This window comes from Rhinolophus ferrumequinum, chromosome 25 (assembly GCF_004115265.2).
Source record: "Rhinolophus ferrumequinum isolate MPI-CBG mRhiFer1 chromosome 25, mRhiFer1_v1.p, whole genome shotgun sequence".
NCBI lineage: Eukaryota > Metazoa > Chordata > Mammalia > Chiroptera > Rhinolophidae > Rhinolophus > Rhinolophus ferrumequinum.
In genome coordinates this window covers 21,785,021-21,801,601 of record NC_046308.1, presented here as the reverse complement: position 1 = coordinate 21,801,601, position 16,581 = coordinate 21,785,021, and the positions used below count along the sequence as shown (strand labels likewise).

Genomic DNA, 16,581 nt, shown 5'->3' with positions numbered 1-16,581 from the left:
GACAACTGGGTACCCTCAACTCTTATCACCTCTTCCAAGAACTGGGTCACCCCTGCTCTCTCCCGGGGCAGGACATTCACCAGGAGGAGGCTGGTCAGCCCTACGAGAGCTGACAGGCAGGGAGCAGAGCGACGTAGAGGTCTCAGGCTGGGAGACCAGGGGCTGGACAGCAGCCTGGGGCTGGGGCTCTCTGGTGGGCAGGGCGGATTCCCTCCTGGTGGGTGAGGTAGAAGGAGGCTTAGGCGGGGCAGGCCCAGTGGGGGGAACAGAGGCTGGGGGGGGGGGAGCATAGGGCCGTGGCCAGGTATGGGAAGCGGGACAGGCCAGAGCAGCGCAAAGCATTGGGAATCAGAGTCCAGGGCAGTACAGCAGCCCAGCGGCCAGGCAGCTATGGACAAGGAGCATGCTAGGAAATGCGCTGGACACAGCTATGCTGAGGGAGTGGTGAGTAAACAGATGGTCAGCCAAGGAGGTTGGAAATTATGCTTAGAAGGGCAGTTCCACGATGCCCCCCAGCCTGGGCACAGGGGGTGCTGTGGAGCACATGTTGCAGGACATGTACATAATACATGCAGCACACACGCTCACACATGTGCATGCATGTACTGTGCAAGCAGAGGTCTGTGACGTCGTTCCCCAGGCAGCACTGAGTTCCGCGCTGTGGAACACACAAGTTTTTTTTCTTCTTTGCATGTTCCCATATTGCCTGTATTTCCTTCAATGACTTTTGTCACAAGAAAAGTTCACAAACAAGTATTCCAGCATTGAAAAGGAAGACCCTGTCTCTTGTGGTACCTGAGAGTGCCTCTCTCCACCCTGGACCATGAGTGGGTCAGGCAAGGCCCCAGGGCGGCTCCCTGTTCCCTGCTGATGACCTGGCAGCCCCCTGGGTAGAGACAGGAGTCCAAAGCCCTCAGCCAGCTGCCCAGGGTGTCCCGCTCCATCCAGAGCCCCACTCTTGGAACATGGTCTAGCCCAGGCAAGTGACATGGCCTGGGGTCATGAGGGCTGTCTCCTGCCTCCATGCAGAGCTACACTTGAACAGACAGAGATGTTGGCCGCTTCCTCAGAGGACCACACATGATTGCCCTGCCCCAGGTCCTTCTCAAACCCAAATCCCTCCCTCAGGGAACCCAGGAGGCCACAGGCTGTTCTCTGGAGGGCCAATCGGGCACCCTGGGCTGCTCCCTCCAGCAGCGCCTCTCGTCTCGCTCCTGTACTGGAACTCTGCCTGTTCTTCACAGGCCAGCTCACACACAGCTGCCACCCCCACCAGTGGGCACCCTGTCCCCTTCCCGCTACCTGCGCCTCTCTACCATGTCCTTCCTTTCACTGGTCCTTTCCACCAGGCTGGGATTTCCTTAAAAGTGGTGAGGCCTTTACATTACACCCTATACAAAAATTAACTTAACACTGATCAAAGACTTAAAAACTATAAAACTCTTAGAAGCAAGCATAGGGCAAAAGCTTCATGACATTAGATTTGGCAATGATTTCTTGGATATGATACCAAAGGTACAGGCAACGAAAGAAAAAACTGACAAATTGGACTTTGTGAAAATTAAACTATTTTGTGCATCAAAAGATAGTATCAACAGGGTAAAAAAGCACCTCACAAATTGGGAGAAAATATTTGCAAGTCATATCCGATAAGGGGTTAATATCTAAAATATATAGAAAACTCCTAAAACTCAACAAAAAAACCTGATTGAAAACTGGGCAAAGAACTTAGACATTTCTCCAAAGATGTACAAATAAATGGCCAATAAGCACATGAAAAGATGTTCAACATCACTGACCATAGGGCAATGCAAATCAAAACCACAACAAGATACCAGCTCACACCTATATGGATGGCTGCTATTAAAAAAAACCACACACACAAAGTAACAAGCACTGGTGAGGATGTGGAGAAGTCAGAACCCTTGTGTATTGTTGGTGGGAAGGTAAAATGGTACAATAGCTATGGACAACAGTATGGAGAGTCCTCAAAAAATTAAAAATAGGACCACCATATGATCCAGAAATTCCACTGCTAGGTATACACCTGAAGAAACTGAAATCAGGGTCTTGAAGGGTTCTGTCCACTTATGTTCACAGTAGCATTATTCACAGTAGTTCACATGCGGAAGGAAACAACAGTCCACTGACAGATGAACGGTTAAGCAAACTGTAGTCCATCCGTACAAAGGAATAATACTCAGCTCTAAAATGTAAGGAAATTCTGACACATGCCACACACACCTGGATGCACCTTAGGACATTATGCCAAGTGAAATATGCCAGTCACAAAAGGACAAATAATGTATGATTCCCTAGACTTATCAAATTCATAGAGGCAGAAGTAGAATGGTGAGTGCCAGGGGTCACGGGAGGCGGGTGGAGAGCTGTTGTCTAATGGGGACAGAGTTTCAGTTTGGGAGGATGGAAAAGTTCTAGAGATGGATGGTGGTGATGGCTGCACATTATGAACGTATTTAATACCACTGAACTGTACACTTAAAAAATGGTTAAAATGGTACATTTTATGTGTATTTTACCACCAAAAAGAAAGCCTTGTTGGTAAACTACCAAAAAAAAAAAAAAGGGAAAGGAAGGTCACGTGGTGTGGGAGCACGCAGCAGGTCCATGACCAATCCTGGCTTTACTCACCAGCAGAGGGCTGCTCTGGGCCCACACTGTTCCCCCTTCCAGCCTGTGGACGGCCCCATGCGGAGTCTCGTGGGGGGCAAACCTCGCCCACCCGCCTTGGGTTTGGAGCCGCCCTGAGGAGCTGTGACTTGTGCTTTAGGAAGTATGTGCTCCACGACCTCAGGGCCCACGGGCTGGACTTCTGAGAATCAGGACAGCAGCCTAGGGCCAGCCACGAGGTCTGGACTAGTAGCCAGAGGGCAACTTGGGAGTGAAAGGGAGACTGTGGCCGGGCAGTGGCCGTATTTGTCCGGCCACGCTGTCTGCCCTCTGTACGGGGCCGCTACCGACAGTCATATCTGAGGTGGGCCCCTCGGCTGGACGCACCCGCGTCCTTCAGATCGCCAGAACCAACAAACTGAAGGCCCCACACAGAGTTCTCCCTGCAGTTCGGTGGGGCTCAGCAGTGTTGGGGTGGGGTGACAGGGCTATGCCTGGGCATGGGGGGTGAAGGCCTGTGAACGGGAGTCTGGACCGAGTTCCAAATGGGACCTCAGAACAGTCCCACCTGCTCTGAGGCTTGGTTTCCCTGCTTCTACATGAGCCTGCCAGTGTCACTTTTAACTGGACCTCCAAGGACTACCCGTCAGCCCAGAAACAAAAGGCTGGATGGCCCATAACTGCTCACGGGTCTCCAGGGCCCGACACCCAGGATCCCACTGCTGAGCCTGTCTGGAAATTACTGAGGAACAACAGGAGTAGCAGCCAGAAGGGGAGCGTATGCAGAGGCCCTGAGTGGGGGGGAGATGAAGCAGAGTGTGACTAGCGAGCTGACGGAAGGTCAGAGTGGCTGGACGGAGGAGACGCACCAGGTGAGAGGAGCTGGGCCGACCAGCAGGGGCCCACCGTCGGGCGCGTGTCTGTGATGGTGACGTGTGTGTGTGTGGTTGCATGTGTGCAGACCTGTGCGTGTGTGTAGGACAGCATACATGTGAGTACACAGGTGCACACGTGTGTCTGTGTGCCAGGAGCTGAGTGCACATGCACAGGAGGGAGGGGCTCCAGAGAGAGGCCAGGAGCAGTGAGGCTCCCCAGCACCCAGCTACTCACTAGGCCGGGGCTTGGAGCCAGGCATCTGGGGCAGGCGGGGGTACTGCTGACCAAAGGCGAGGACCCATGCCCGAGTTTATGCAGGCAAGGGGGTGGGAGTCGGACCGAAGGTGGCAGGAACAGTGGTGGGGGAAGGCTCTGAGCTCAGAGTAGGGTCGGCGGGTGAAGGCTGCAGGTCTGCAAAGGTGGGCCAGCCTCCCAAAAGGTGACGGGGGCGAGATGATCATGAGCAGGTGGTCAGGGAAGTGGGCCTGCCAGTCCAAAGGCCCCGCGGCGGGAATGTGCCTGGCCAGTGTAAGGGACAATAGATGGTGGCTGGTGCTCAGAGTGAGGGGCTGACAGCAGGAGATCACTGTAAGGGCTCTGGCTTTTTCTCTGAGCAAGCCAAGGTTTGAGCAAGGAGTGAGCGATCTGCCCTGTGTATGAACAGCATCCCTAGACCAGGACGGCTCCTGCACACAGCTATCCCGGCATGAGGGCAGCGGCAGGGGCTGTAAATGGACAGCGCCTGGTGATGGAATGATGGTCGGGTTCAGAGCACCCCGGGTCTGGCCAGCACTGGAAGTGGAGCTGTTCGTGGAGAGGGGACACTGGGAGGAAGTGACAGGTGTGCTCATGGCGGGCTCAGTATAGATGTGTGGGCTCCAGCTGGGGCTCCCCAGCAGCCATGGGACACTAGCTCCTTTAATAGTGGGTGGCTCTTGACAAACTCCATCAAGGCCTCTCATGGGCCTCCTTGAATCACCTCCCCACTCGCCTGTGCGCTAAAGGCTGCCAGGGTGTGACGTCCAAACCCAGGGCCCACTCGGACTCCTTGGCTGAAAGCTGCTCCATTTCCAGTCTCAAGGCCAGATACATGGACCGACTATCCCCAAGACTGACCCTCCCCTACCCCGACCCTGCTTCCAGCTCAAAGGCCTGGCCTGCCCCGTGTCACAGCGCCCCCTCCCCGCAGATACCTCTCTCAAGTCTGTGTCCATGTCATAGATGTCAGGTGACAGCCCTGAGCCAGGGTGGGGACAGGTGGTGGTGGATGGTGCTGCTACCTCTGGCACTCTGCACCCTGGACACCCAGCATGCCAGGGCACCGCTCTTCCCAGGCATGTCCCCACAGCCTGGCACAGAGCTCCAGCCATGTCACACCCATGGCCACTGTCTCCCTCACTCACAGCCAAGTTAGGAACCAGGGCAGAGCAGGTAAGAGCAAGGCTGTGGAGCACCAGCCCCTCCCCCCACACTGCTCTCGGAATAGACCCTTCTGGGCCCGCCCCCACTGGGAAGGGAGCCCAGGGCCAAGGTCACCCACGGTGTTGCTGCCCAAGCCGGGCTAAGCCAGAGGGTCTTCAAGGAGAGAAACGGCTTAGCAGCTTACTGGGCTGGAGAAAGCCTGGACCTGGAGGCTGGGGCTCCCTCCGGACCAGGCTCCCACTTGCTCTGAGGGACAGGGAGACAAGCCCAGCTCCTCACTCTCCAGACTCCCTCCTTGCTCCAAGGAAAGCTCACTCAACACTGAGCCCGGAAAGGGGTGAGCTAGGGAGGGGGTGAGACCCCTCCCCCCTCGGCAGGTAGTTTGGTCCCACTGAGGAGACAGACCGGCACCCAGACTGGACAGAGAGGCATGTCTGAGGTCCAAGCAGAGGCCACTCAGATGGCCAGCAGTGCGGGGGGGTGGGAGGAGGACGCCAGAGGCCTAGGACAGCGCAGGTCACAGGGCCAGCAAAGCCGAGTGAGACCACATACCCCGTGCACGCCCTCTGCCTGCCGCCTCAGACCGGTTGTGTCTGAGGTCCACCTCCCCGGAGTTGCCTCACTTTGGTCCCCATTGGAGGCAGAGCCTCTGCCTTCCTGGGTGGGGCTGTGACTCAGCACTACTGTCCCCCTGCTTTCCACCCCGCCCTGCTTGTTCAGACACCTACTGCGCTGGCCACAGCAGCCTTTCCACCTGCCAGATCCACCTTGGCACCCAGCAGCTGCTCTGTGGTGACCTAGAGAAGGAGGCGGTGGGTCCCGGCCTGGGCGACTGTGACCTCAGGCCTTCCTCAGGCAAAGCAGAGAAGTCCCTGCCTCGAGTCCCAGCAGGCCCATGTCTCAGGGTTTGCAGGGACTGGCAGGAGCAGACACATGGTGGGGTCCACACCCCTCTGCTGCTGGCTTCGTGGCCACCTTGGCTTATAGGTCAGAGGGGCTCCTCCAGGCCTCCCCGGACGGGATCCACCCACATTGTTTCCACGTTCTTCTTCTAAAGAGTGGGTCCCTACCCTGCTCTTCAGAACCTCGGTCTCTTCATCAGACCCCCCGTGGCTCTATTTTAGAAACTAAAGGTCCGGAAAAGCCTGTCTGTCTGGCCTCACTGATTATCAGTTTTCCTCCCCTCTTGATAAAGCACTGTTTCCACTACCCTTGCACGCCTGGCGCACTGCAATCCAGGGTTCATGCCCTTTCCTGCCTGCCTCGTGCACCGTGGTCCCTGCCCATACTCCTCAGTAGGTCTCCCAGAGCCCGGCCTGGACCCACAGTGGCTTGCAAGGTGGCAGCAGCTCCTCTGTGGTCTCTGATAAGCCGATGTCCTTTGGCCGGCCTGGTTCTTCCACCGGTTCTAACTTCCCTCCCATTTCAACTCTGCACCTTTACCCTGCCTGAACGCAGGCTGCGGCTGCAAGGGGGCACGTGTTGCCAGTGCTCAAAGCTGCTGTACGTGGACAGCTGGTGCCTTAAAGCAGTGTGCCATTGGCCTTGTCTGTACGTGTCACCCTAATTGTCTGGTCACAGTCCAGGGCCCTGCCAGTCTCTTCATGGAGCTGTATCTACATGTTCTCGGACCACCAGGGACAGCTGCAGGCTGGGCCTCGGGAGGGTGCTCCAGGGAAGCTGGGAATGGTGGGGACCCGGAGAGGGCTATGACATGCTTCCTCTGGCCGCTGGGGCCACCAGGAGGGAGGAAGGTGCTGCCACCGTCATGGCCAAGGGGACAGCCTGCGCCTCCATCTTGCATGGGTCCACCCATAGCTATGCTCATGCCTGTCCTCGCACACGCGTGTCATCTCACATCGGCTTCACAGACAGGAGAAGGGCACGACCTCACTGATGTAGAAACTAAGGTTTGAGGAGAGGGGGCGACTTGCTCAGGGCTGCCAGGCTGGGGGTCTGCAGGGATCAGTTTCCACCAGACCCTGACCCCCTAGTGTGCCCAGTGCCGGCCACGGCGGCCTAACCTGGTCCCCGCTGTTACTTGACATTTTTCTTTAAATTGACTTGCTTAAACAGGTATACTTCAGAAATGATGTCATATTCCTACTTTAAGTGGAAAGCCAAAGTCATTCAGTATAGACAGAAGTAATTTAAAATCTCAGCTAGCGTGAGGGAAACGTTGGCTGCTGGCCAGAGACCACCACCTGCAGAAGGGGCCGGCCTGCGAGGCCACTGGCTGTTGAACAACTGGGATTAGCACCCGCCGGAGGGAGTGAGAGCCCCAGTGGCACCAAACTGGGATTTTCTCCTCCAAGGAAAGGATTGAGGAAGAAATAAAAAAGGATTACCTGCCTCCTGGGGAGGGTTGGTGTTGTTCTCAGAGGTGGCCTCAGGTCACCTCACATGGTCTAGTGGCTGCCCAGCCCCCGGGAGTGCAGAGCGGCACACAGGGAACCTGGGCCCAGAGGCCCTCTCAGCTGGGACCCCTGGGGTGGAGGCAGTGGGCCTGGGTTGGGGGCTTCTGGACTGTGGTGTCAGCGCCACAGCCCTGTCCTCACTCAGGCCAGAGGCCACCTCTCATCTTAGGAAAGTGCCCACCCTTAACCTCCTGTCAGCCCTCCTCTGCCCAGGTCCACTGGCCTGTTCATCAGGGCTCCCTCCGCTGCTTCTCTCAGCACTAAATTACCTGCTACGAGATGCAGCGGTACCCGCCCCAGGCTGAGGCCCTCCGCCCTCAATCCCACCCACCAATCAATCAAGCCCCCGCTGGGCCCTGTGTGCTCAGCACCCTGACCTCCGGGACTTGAGCCCCAGGTGCAGGCTCTGCGCTGGGCTCAGGGGACCCAAAGTGGAACAAGCTGAGTTTGTGCATCAAAGAGCTGATCATCTGGTTGGGGACATGGGTGAGCAAATAAATCACTGAGGACATTTTTGACAAGGAGCAGTGCCATGGAAAAGAGGGAGGGAGTAGACGCACGTGGCAGGAGGTGACCAGAAGACTGAGGGGAACGTCCAGGAAGTGATACTGGAGGGGACACAATGACAAGTCACTCAGGAGTGAGGAGGGGGCCGGGGTAGGGGCAGGAGGCAGGTGGGGCAGAGATGCGTGAGCGGGGCGCTGCCCCAGGGCTCGGCCATGCGAGACCCTGCCTGTCCTGGGCCCGGCTCAGAACAGGTTCACCCAGCAGTGTCTCTCCCAGGACTCCGTGGGCTGCCGCTCAGGGATGGCTGCCTGGCAGGAACCTCCCAGGGGCCAGAGGGCATAAACTGTTCCCCTTGAGACACCACTTTCTCCCATGGAAGTTCCACTGGTGAGGGGTGCCATCAACCTGTGCCCAGGATCCAGGTGGATCTGCTGCCCCTCCTCGGGGCAGATGCTGGGCACACGAGTCCCCAGAAAGCCCACCAACCTAAGGCCAGGGAGTGAGGCTGAGGTGCCACACTTCCCTCACACTTACGGCTTGTGGGCGCAGCCAACATCACAGGTGATAGAATCCAGCTCGGTCCATCCCAAATGCTCTGATAGTTTTTAATACAACGACACATATTTTTGGACTAACGGCACATCTTCCTGAGGAGATAAAAATCCCTTCTTGCCTCGAGGCCAGAAACAATGGATGTGGACAGAGACAGGAGGCGCCTCTGGGGAGAGGTGGCCTTCACAACCCCTCCTTCCTTCTCGTGAAGTCCACAGAACTTACGTGCCCACCTCGCTGGCTGTGTCTCCCCACACTCCACGCCCATAGCGCCCTGCCCTTCCCACCAGGCCTAAAAAACGTCCCCTTTGAGGCCAGGTGACAGCCTCCTACCCTGTGAGGGCCCCTGGCAGCTTCTGCACCCGACAGCCCCCTCAGAGCCTCAGGGGACTCATTTAGACTTGCCACCGGGCCCTGTGTGACCTTGAGACAAGTGTTGTGCGTAGCTGTCTGGGCAGTGGAACCGGACTTTACCCTGGGAAGGTCCAGCGGGATGCGCATGGACCAGCCCTGGCTTGGCTCTGGGCCACGTGCTCCCCTGCAGGTGCCTGCCCTGACCACCCTCACTGTGCCCGCAATCCGTCTGGCTTCCTGCTCGAGGTTGGCCTTACTTTCCACTCTCCCTTCCTGGTCACCAGCTTACTTCTCTAAGCCAGTCTCTGTTAAAGGTGTGCAGAGCAGATGGACGAGCACCAAAAAACATCGGTGCGCAGCTCCACGGTTTCCCCAGCCTCCCTTCCGAGTGCATTACCTCACATGACCCCGCCAAGGCCTGCGGCACAGGACCCATGCAGTCCACACCAGACCTCCCCGGCCCGGAGGCTTCCACTGACCCATGGACCACTCCCTGTCCCTCTTCTCATCTTCCCGTTCTCACGTTCTCACGGAGTGGCTAGGCCCTCCCGCGCCCTCCTCCTGCGCCCCTCCGCTCCCTCCCACCACCCCGGCAGGCCTGCCTGCCCTCTCCCCTTCCAGCTGGCTCATGCCCACCCAACACACAATCCTGACCACTCCACATCCTGCTGAAAATAAGACAGCAGCCTGGGGGTGGGAAGTGTAGGCTCTGCACCCCCAGTGCACGCGGGCTGAGGGCCCAGTCAGCCCCAGCTGGGAGGAAACCAGCTCTCCTGGTCCTTAGGCCTCCCCCCAGGTGCCCCCATGTTGGGAAACCCCACACTTCCCTGCAAGTTGCCCCTCAGGTGGTCCTGAGGTAGGGGCTTTTAGGCTGGGCACTCCTGGGCACTCATTTTGCAGCAGGCTTTACAACCTTTTCACAGACAGGGACCCAACCCTCCCCATTCTAATGTTAAACAAACAAACAAACAAACCCTGCAGATTCTACCATGATTACAGATAAATTTCTAAGACCAAGAAATGATCAAAAGCTGCCATCAAAGTTGGAACTGCTGGCTGGCTGGCGTACTGAAAAGTGACTTTCAACAGGAAGTCATAAGAAATGATAACACCTACTTTAAACATTTTGTTTTAACCTGAAACAGATAAACATACAGGCATTTGTCAATTTGTGGAGTGGGCCAAGATATTTTCTCCGAACACAGGCTCTCTTGCTGGAGCTACTGTCACTATTCCTGCTGAAATCACAGCACCCCAGGTGCGATGGCCAGGTGACTTTTTCACAGGGTGTGAAGTGGCAAGGTAACCAGGTCCCGAATCCTAGGCTGCCGCGGCTTTCCTGCCCCCAATATTCCAGTTGTCTTGCCCACACTAACCTAGCCACAGCTTGCACTGAGGCTTTCCAGAGTACCCACTGAATTTCCATGGAAGCCCTTTCTACATGCATGTCATCAGTTTATGATATTTAAGGACATAATCACAGTGACAGGTATAACTGACATACACAGGTTTGGGACACACACCACTGACTAAAGGGCTGGGTGCCGAAGTTGGCAGCACAGGTTGCCCTGAACGTTGGGCTAGAAGCGGTCACAGCCAGTGGGCTCTACTGAGAGAAGGGGGTGTCCATCCATCCAGCGAGCGCTGGGGACGGGGTAAGGTTTCTGAGTACCCAGGTTTCTGCAAGGTTTGTAAATAACTCTGCATTTCATGTATCATGACAGCTTCTGCAAATGTCAGAAAAAATAGTAGCATTGTGCATATGTGAGAAGCTACTGACTTGGGCCTGGGGACCCCTGAATATGTGTGGCTTCTCTGCAGCCACTCCACCAATACCAGGGCACTGGCCATGGGTTAGCTTACCCAGGCACCCTCACAGCAGGTCTCCCCTTAAACGCAGCTGCCTTTCTTTGCCCCGTCCTCGCTCCCTGCTTATTTTGGAGCAGAGTCAGAGTGGATGGGAGAAGGACCAGGGTGGGTGTGCACAGGGTCCCAGCTGCAGACAGGCCCCAACAGATGGTTCTGTCCTGGGGAGGCAGCCCCTCCGCCCTAGGGTGCTGTGAAAGAGGATTAGGGAGGCCTTTCCCTGTGGCCCAGGCTGTACCGTGGCTCTGGATGCCCCCGCCACGTGTCCACAGCCACCAAGGCTGACCAGACAAGATGTGACAGCATCGCCTGAGGAACACTGACTCAGGAGGAAATCAGGCCAGAGATTTCTCTGGGCCAGGAGTAAATAAATAAATAAAAACAGAAAGGTTCCACATACAAGGGGAAGGAGACACTGCTGTGCAGGGAGGAGGGGCCTTCACTAAGAGCTGAATGGAGGTGTCGCTGCCTCAGAGAGAGCCTGGCTGTCTCCGGTTTCCATAGTAAAGGTAAATGCTGTCAGTCAGGACCCGGGCTAGGTGAGGGCTCTGATTTAACCGTTTTGGGTCTCTGGTGCCTTGTAATTTCCTGTCCCCTGCCTCGGAGCACGGCATCCCGTGATCCCATCCCCTCACCCCGGCTACCCCCGAGGAGAGGCCGGAGCGTCTCTGTGAGGGCTCTGGGGGCCAGACCAGTGCCGGACGCCCTCCCCAGCCCCTCCTGCCTCCCAGCAGCTTCTTTCCTGTCTCTCCTCACCTGGAGGGTGAGGTGCCTTTTTCTTCCCTGCCCCTCCCTACAGCCTGCTCCCCAAGCTCACACAGGCCCACAGGCTGTGGAATCTGTCTCCAGGCCAGTACGGACCAAAGCAAGTGCAGAAGGGCCCACTCCCAGGTCTGAGGGAGGGCCCAGGAATGTGCACTCTATCGGGCAACACAGGGCCTCCTGAAGCCAGTAGCCGGGGGTCCCTGCACCAGAAGCTGCTCCAGTCTGTGACGGGCGGCCACCAGCCTGCAGCAGCCTCTGACCCTGTCTGAGAAGCAGAGCCTGAGCCGGGGATTCCTGGGCACCGGACTGGTTGAGGGAGCGAGTTCAAGAGAGAGGGACCCAGTGGGAGGGAACCAGCCAAGGTGTCTGCCCCACCTGGAGGGAAGGGCAGGGCCTCCCAGGCATTTCCAGAAAAGGGGGCTCCAAGGGCCCAGGGCAGTTCTCTGGCGAGGGGTGCAGCTGTGAGGAGGCAGCAGTGACTGCGGCTGGGGGACAGTGTGCCAGCAGGACAGGGCACCTGGGGGCACCCACAGTCTGCTGCGTGCCCAGCCTTCCCTCTGCCCCGCCCCCTGCCGTTCTAACCGAGCCCATGCCCACGACTGGGATCAGGGCTGCGCCCAGATGCTACACGACCTCTCAGGCCTCGTGGTGCCCTCCAGCGCCTGTACTCCCCTCCGCAGCCAGGAGATTCTTGTAAAAACACAAGGCAGAGCACTCCTCTTGTGCTCCAAACCTTCTGACAGCGCGCCATCTCAGTTCTAAGCCATCGTCCAAGTTTTCCCAGGGTCCCAGGGCTCTGACTGGCCCCTGCCTCTCTGATCCGAACCCCACCCCAATGCTCCCTCTACTCTTCACTCCTGCCCCACGGGTGCCCTTGCTGTCCCTCGAGCTTATGAACACGCTCACCTCAGGGCCTCTGCACTGGCTGCTTCCCCTGCGCGGAACACTTTGTGTCCAGACAGCGACTCTGTTCTTCCCTCCACGGGCTCAAGGACCCCTCCGTGAAAGCCCTCCCTGTCCGTCCTACGACTCCTGGAATGTCTTACGTCCAGCACTGCTGCTTTCTAACTTGCTGCATAACGTACTTACTGTGGTGCCCACACCCCATGGGGAAGGCACTGTCAGTCTCTGTGTCACTGCTGTGTCCCACTGCCAGTAAGTACCTGACAGGAAGCAGGTGCTAATAAATCTAACCTAGCCCTTTGTACTGAGGGAGGGGCCAACTCAGGGAGGGGCCAGCCCGGGACTTCTGGGAAGTCCTCTAGAAAGGCCCTCGGCTTTCCCCCAGATGGACACGGTAGATGTGTGGTAGCCTCCTGCCTGGCTGGGCTGACCCTGATGCTGCCCTGCCTCTGAGCCCCCAGCCCAGGATGTCCCTTCACCTCGTAAAGCTGTTAGGGATGGGATTCTCTTGCTGCTACTGAAAGCATGCCCCTAGTGCCACCCTACCCCCAGCCTTCCCGTGCCAGGGAGGGGACATTACCCAAAGTTCTAGCCAGCCTGGAGCCTGGACCTACAGCTCACCCTTCTGCCCCAGTCCTCACCACCTACCCCATACCACTCCTCCATCCCTTGTCCTTCCCCTGGAAAGCCCCAGAACAGCCAGCAAGATATAACTAACACCCCCAGAGGCTGAGGCCATGTAGGGGCCAAGCCCAGCCATGGGACTCTAGGAGCTGGAGCAGGATGGTGGGTGCAGTGTGGCCATGGGGCTTCCTGAAGGAGGCGGGTGGTGTTGGGGGCACCAGGGCTGGCCTGTCAGCGGAGGGCTCCTGTGCCCTCCTCCCTGCTATGCAACCCCGGGGCAGGGCTGGGGATGTACGTGCGTGCCTGGTGTTATCACAGAGGAAATCGATGCCTGGCGCTGGCCCAGTGTTTAAGGGAAATGAATAGATTCTGGCCGAGGACAAAGAGAGTTTGATTAATCAGAAATTGGATAATGGAGGCAACACTCTAATTATTTTTCTTCCCAGCATTTTATCGAGAAATATGTTTGCACAGCATATCAGAGGTAACGGAGCGGGCGAGGGGGGCGACCACATTTGGAGGAAAGCCCAGCTCTGGGACAGGGATACTGAACCCACACGTGCCAATGGGGCTGGGTGGCAGACTGGTGGCTGGGGTCTTGGTGGTCACTCCACGGGGTCACAGGAAACAAGAGGGGTCAGGTGGGGCAAGCCAGAGGCCTCACACAACTGGGGCAGCTGGGGTCACAAAGAATGTGCCACACATGGGTAGGCGAGAGAGGGGGGAGGCCAGGTCAGGTCCTCAGGAGGTGAATGGCCTCAGACAACGGTCTCTCTTGTGGAGACTGCTCCGTCCTGGCCTGGCCACCTCCACACCACCCTTCCCTACCCATAGGCTTCCTGGTCACTCTCCCCATCATCCTGTGCTGTCTCCACTCCTACAACACTTGGAGCTGGAACCCCACCAGTTGAGCATATTTCTGTGGTCATCTGGTCTCCCAATACCAGGCAGACTTCTCTGTGCTGGCGCAGGGCTCAGCACATGGCTTATTCATTCACTCAGGGTACAGAGAAAGGCTGCCACAGGAAGAGACATTTAACAGTGACTCGAGCTGCCTGTTAGATTCAGAATGCCATTGGGGAACCCAGCACTGAAGATGGAGGCAAGTCCTTACCTAATCTTGGGGTCAGGGTCGGTGTCCAGAAAGAAGGGACACGTAAGGAGAAATGAAGGATGAGCTGAAACTGCTAGGCAAGAGCAAGGGCGTGGTGAGGGGGGTGGGCCAGTCCCTGACGAGCATGTCTAAATCCTGCCTCCTGTATGCACAGCACGTACCACTCATCAACCATGACCGCTTTCCTTCTGAGCTAAAAGGCAGCCTCAGGACCCTTCTCGACACTGTGCTTTGGGCAGCCACTGCAGAGGTGGTATAAGAAATGAAAACTATCTATACCCTTGACCCAGCCCAATTTAAAGAGGGAGGACAATAAGGTCCAGAGAGTGAAGAGAATTTACCAACGTCAGCATCACAGGCAGGGCTGGGACTAGAACCCAGCTCTCCCAACTTCCTGTCCAGCGTTCTTTCCCTGGCACCGAACTGCCCTGCTGAGCTAATCTTGGGCGCAGGGGCTATCTGGAAAGGCCACTCGCCATTATGTGGTCACTGTGGGTACCGTGTTCCTTTTCCACTACCAGGATATGTCTTGCCTTCTTAGGATGGTTTCTATATGTCATGACTACATGGATCCCTTGCAACTGACCAAGGCCTTATGAAGTCACTGAGCGGCCAGATGTCAGCCCAAGGCATCTGATTCCCAGTGAGAGGGACCTGGGCCAGTGGTGGCAGTGTGAGACGATGGGCAGCTCACCTGCCTCTGGCTTGAGAGTAGCTGGTGTCTACAGTGGGTGGTTTGTGCTCACTGGCCACACATAAGCACCAGAGACCCACCGCTCGGGAGCACTGGGTAAAACTGGAGCAGCACTTCTCCAATATGAGAGCTACAGCCACCAGGAAGCCCAGCCGTCCATGTTAAGTGGCTCAACAGGTCATGTTAGGCCTGTCTGCTTTCCAGGATTCATCTCCCCATTCAACAACCATTTCCTGAGTCCCTACTACGGGCAGGGCTGGGCTCTAGGGGGCCAGCTTCTCTGAGATGAACAGCAGATAAAGGTTTTGACCTCAAAGAGCTTACGTGGAGGTCCACAAGAGAAAGAGCAATGGTAAACCAACACAAATAAGACAGGTGGTAGGTCGTACTGTGACGAGTGCTAAAGGGAAAAAATAGAGGCAGGAAGGGGTACAGGATATGTGTGTGGGGGGGACATGGGTGCTGTTCTAGATAGAGTCTGGAGGGACCTCAAAATGAAAACAGAGACTCAGAAGGTCTGGAGACTGTTTCTCCTGGACACCCAAGTATATGTGTGAACCCTGTCTGAGAACCGCTGGTGAGAAGAGCAGCTGCGAGGATCAGTGAAAAGGACGAGGGCTTGCTGCAGCCCACCAGCCCTGCCAAAACAGGGGCCAGGCCCTAAGAGCTGGCACCAGCGGCACACCACCCTTCCTGGTGATCACTGGGCCAGTAGAGGCAGGGTCTCTACAGGAAGGTGGGACACTCCGGCTGCTGAAAAGCAATCCCTCAGGGTTCTGGACACCCTCCCTGGGGGCCAATAACCCACTCGGGAAAGCCACCCATCTCTCCAGGGCGTCTGTCTCAATTGTGAGTAGAAAACTGAGGTAAAAATAGGCCCCTTCTTGGCAGAGCTGGTTTTTGGGAGGATAAAGTGAGTTTCTGCACCCCTGCCCAGCCCCTCAAGGTACTTGCCCACTGTAATCCAGAGCAGATTCTGTTGCCCTCTCTGTGAACACCTAGATCTGAGCTCGGGGTAAAATGTGCACATTGAATCCACTCGCCTTCACTCCAGCACCGTGACCTTGACCGCTATGACTCACAGAAGCAGGTCTCACTGAGGGGGGGGTCAGCTCCTTACCCCACCCAGGGAACCCTGCTCAGACAGCTCTCCATCCTAGGGCTGGGGGGGGTGCGCGCTGTTCAGTGGGGCAGGGTCTCTTCCTGAAAGGTCTGCTCTGACCACCGCCCACATGGCCAGGACAAGCCCTTGGGGACAGGTATGTTTCTGGTTAGAGACTGCTGGAAGGAACGCTGGGCCTGATACTGTTGGTAAAACCACACAGTGGTTTTTAACAGTCTCGCTCCTTTTTGATGGATTCTCCAGGGACATCTCTAAAAGAGAGTTATACCTTAATTTAGAAGCAAATAACTCAAAACTCTGTGATGTAGCAGGTTCCTTTGGAAAAGAGACGAACTCGAGGAAGCCATTGTTGTGTGAGCCTGCCCACTGCGCTTGCCCAGGTCCTGTCAACAGGACTTGACGGCCTTCACCCCCGAGCTGCACTTCCTGCCCGAGAGGCCACTGGGGACCAAGGGACAGAGGGGGAAAAAACGACACTATAGGAGGCCAGGGTGAGGCTCTAAGGCTGGCTCTAACTGACCCCAGTGGCCTCAGTGCCAAACACAGTCCATCTGCTCCAGGGAGACAAATGAAGGGGACGGGGGTGGTGGGCTGGCGGCACTGTCCTTGCAGGCACCCCCACTACCCAGCTCCAGGGCCACGCACACCGGCAGTCCCACAGGGCCTCATGCCGGGTAGAAGGAATGCTCTGTTGTCACGGCACTGAAATGCTTAATCACTTTTAACAAGGGCC

At 56.8% G+C, this 16,581-nt stretch overlaps 2 protein-coding genes across 5 annotated transcripts in view; one reads left to right on the top strand and one right to left on the bottom strand.

Annotated features, from left to right (window-relative positions):
* Window positions 1–16,581, top strand: part of RSPH14 (radial spoke head 14 homolog) — a 73,362-nt gene that overhangs the window by 42,399 nt on the left and 14,382 nt on the right. The window lies entirely within an intron of this gene.
* GNAZ (G protein subunit alpha z) overlaps window positions 1–16,581 on the bottom strand; it is a 49,190-nt gene that overhangs the window by 28,246 nt on the left and 4,363 nt on the right. The window contains exon 1 of one of the 3 annotated variants that reach the window (XM_033098092.1): window positions 12,297–12,453. The exons of the other annotated variants lie outside the window; for them this stretch is intronic. The gene's annotated coding sequence lies outside the window, so the exon portion shown is untranslated. Of the gene's footprint in view, window positions 1–12,296; window positions 12,454–16,581 lie in introns of those variants that run through there. 3 annotated transcript variants of the gene reach the window in all.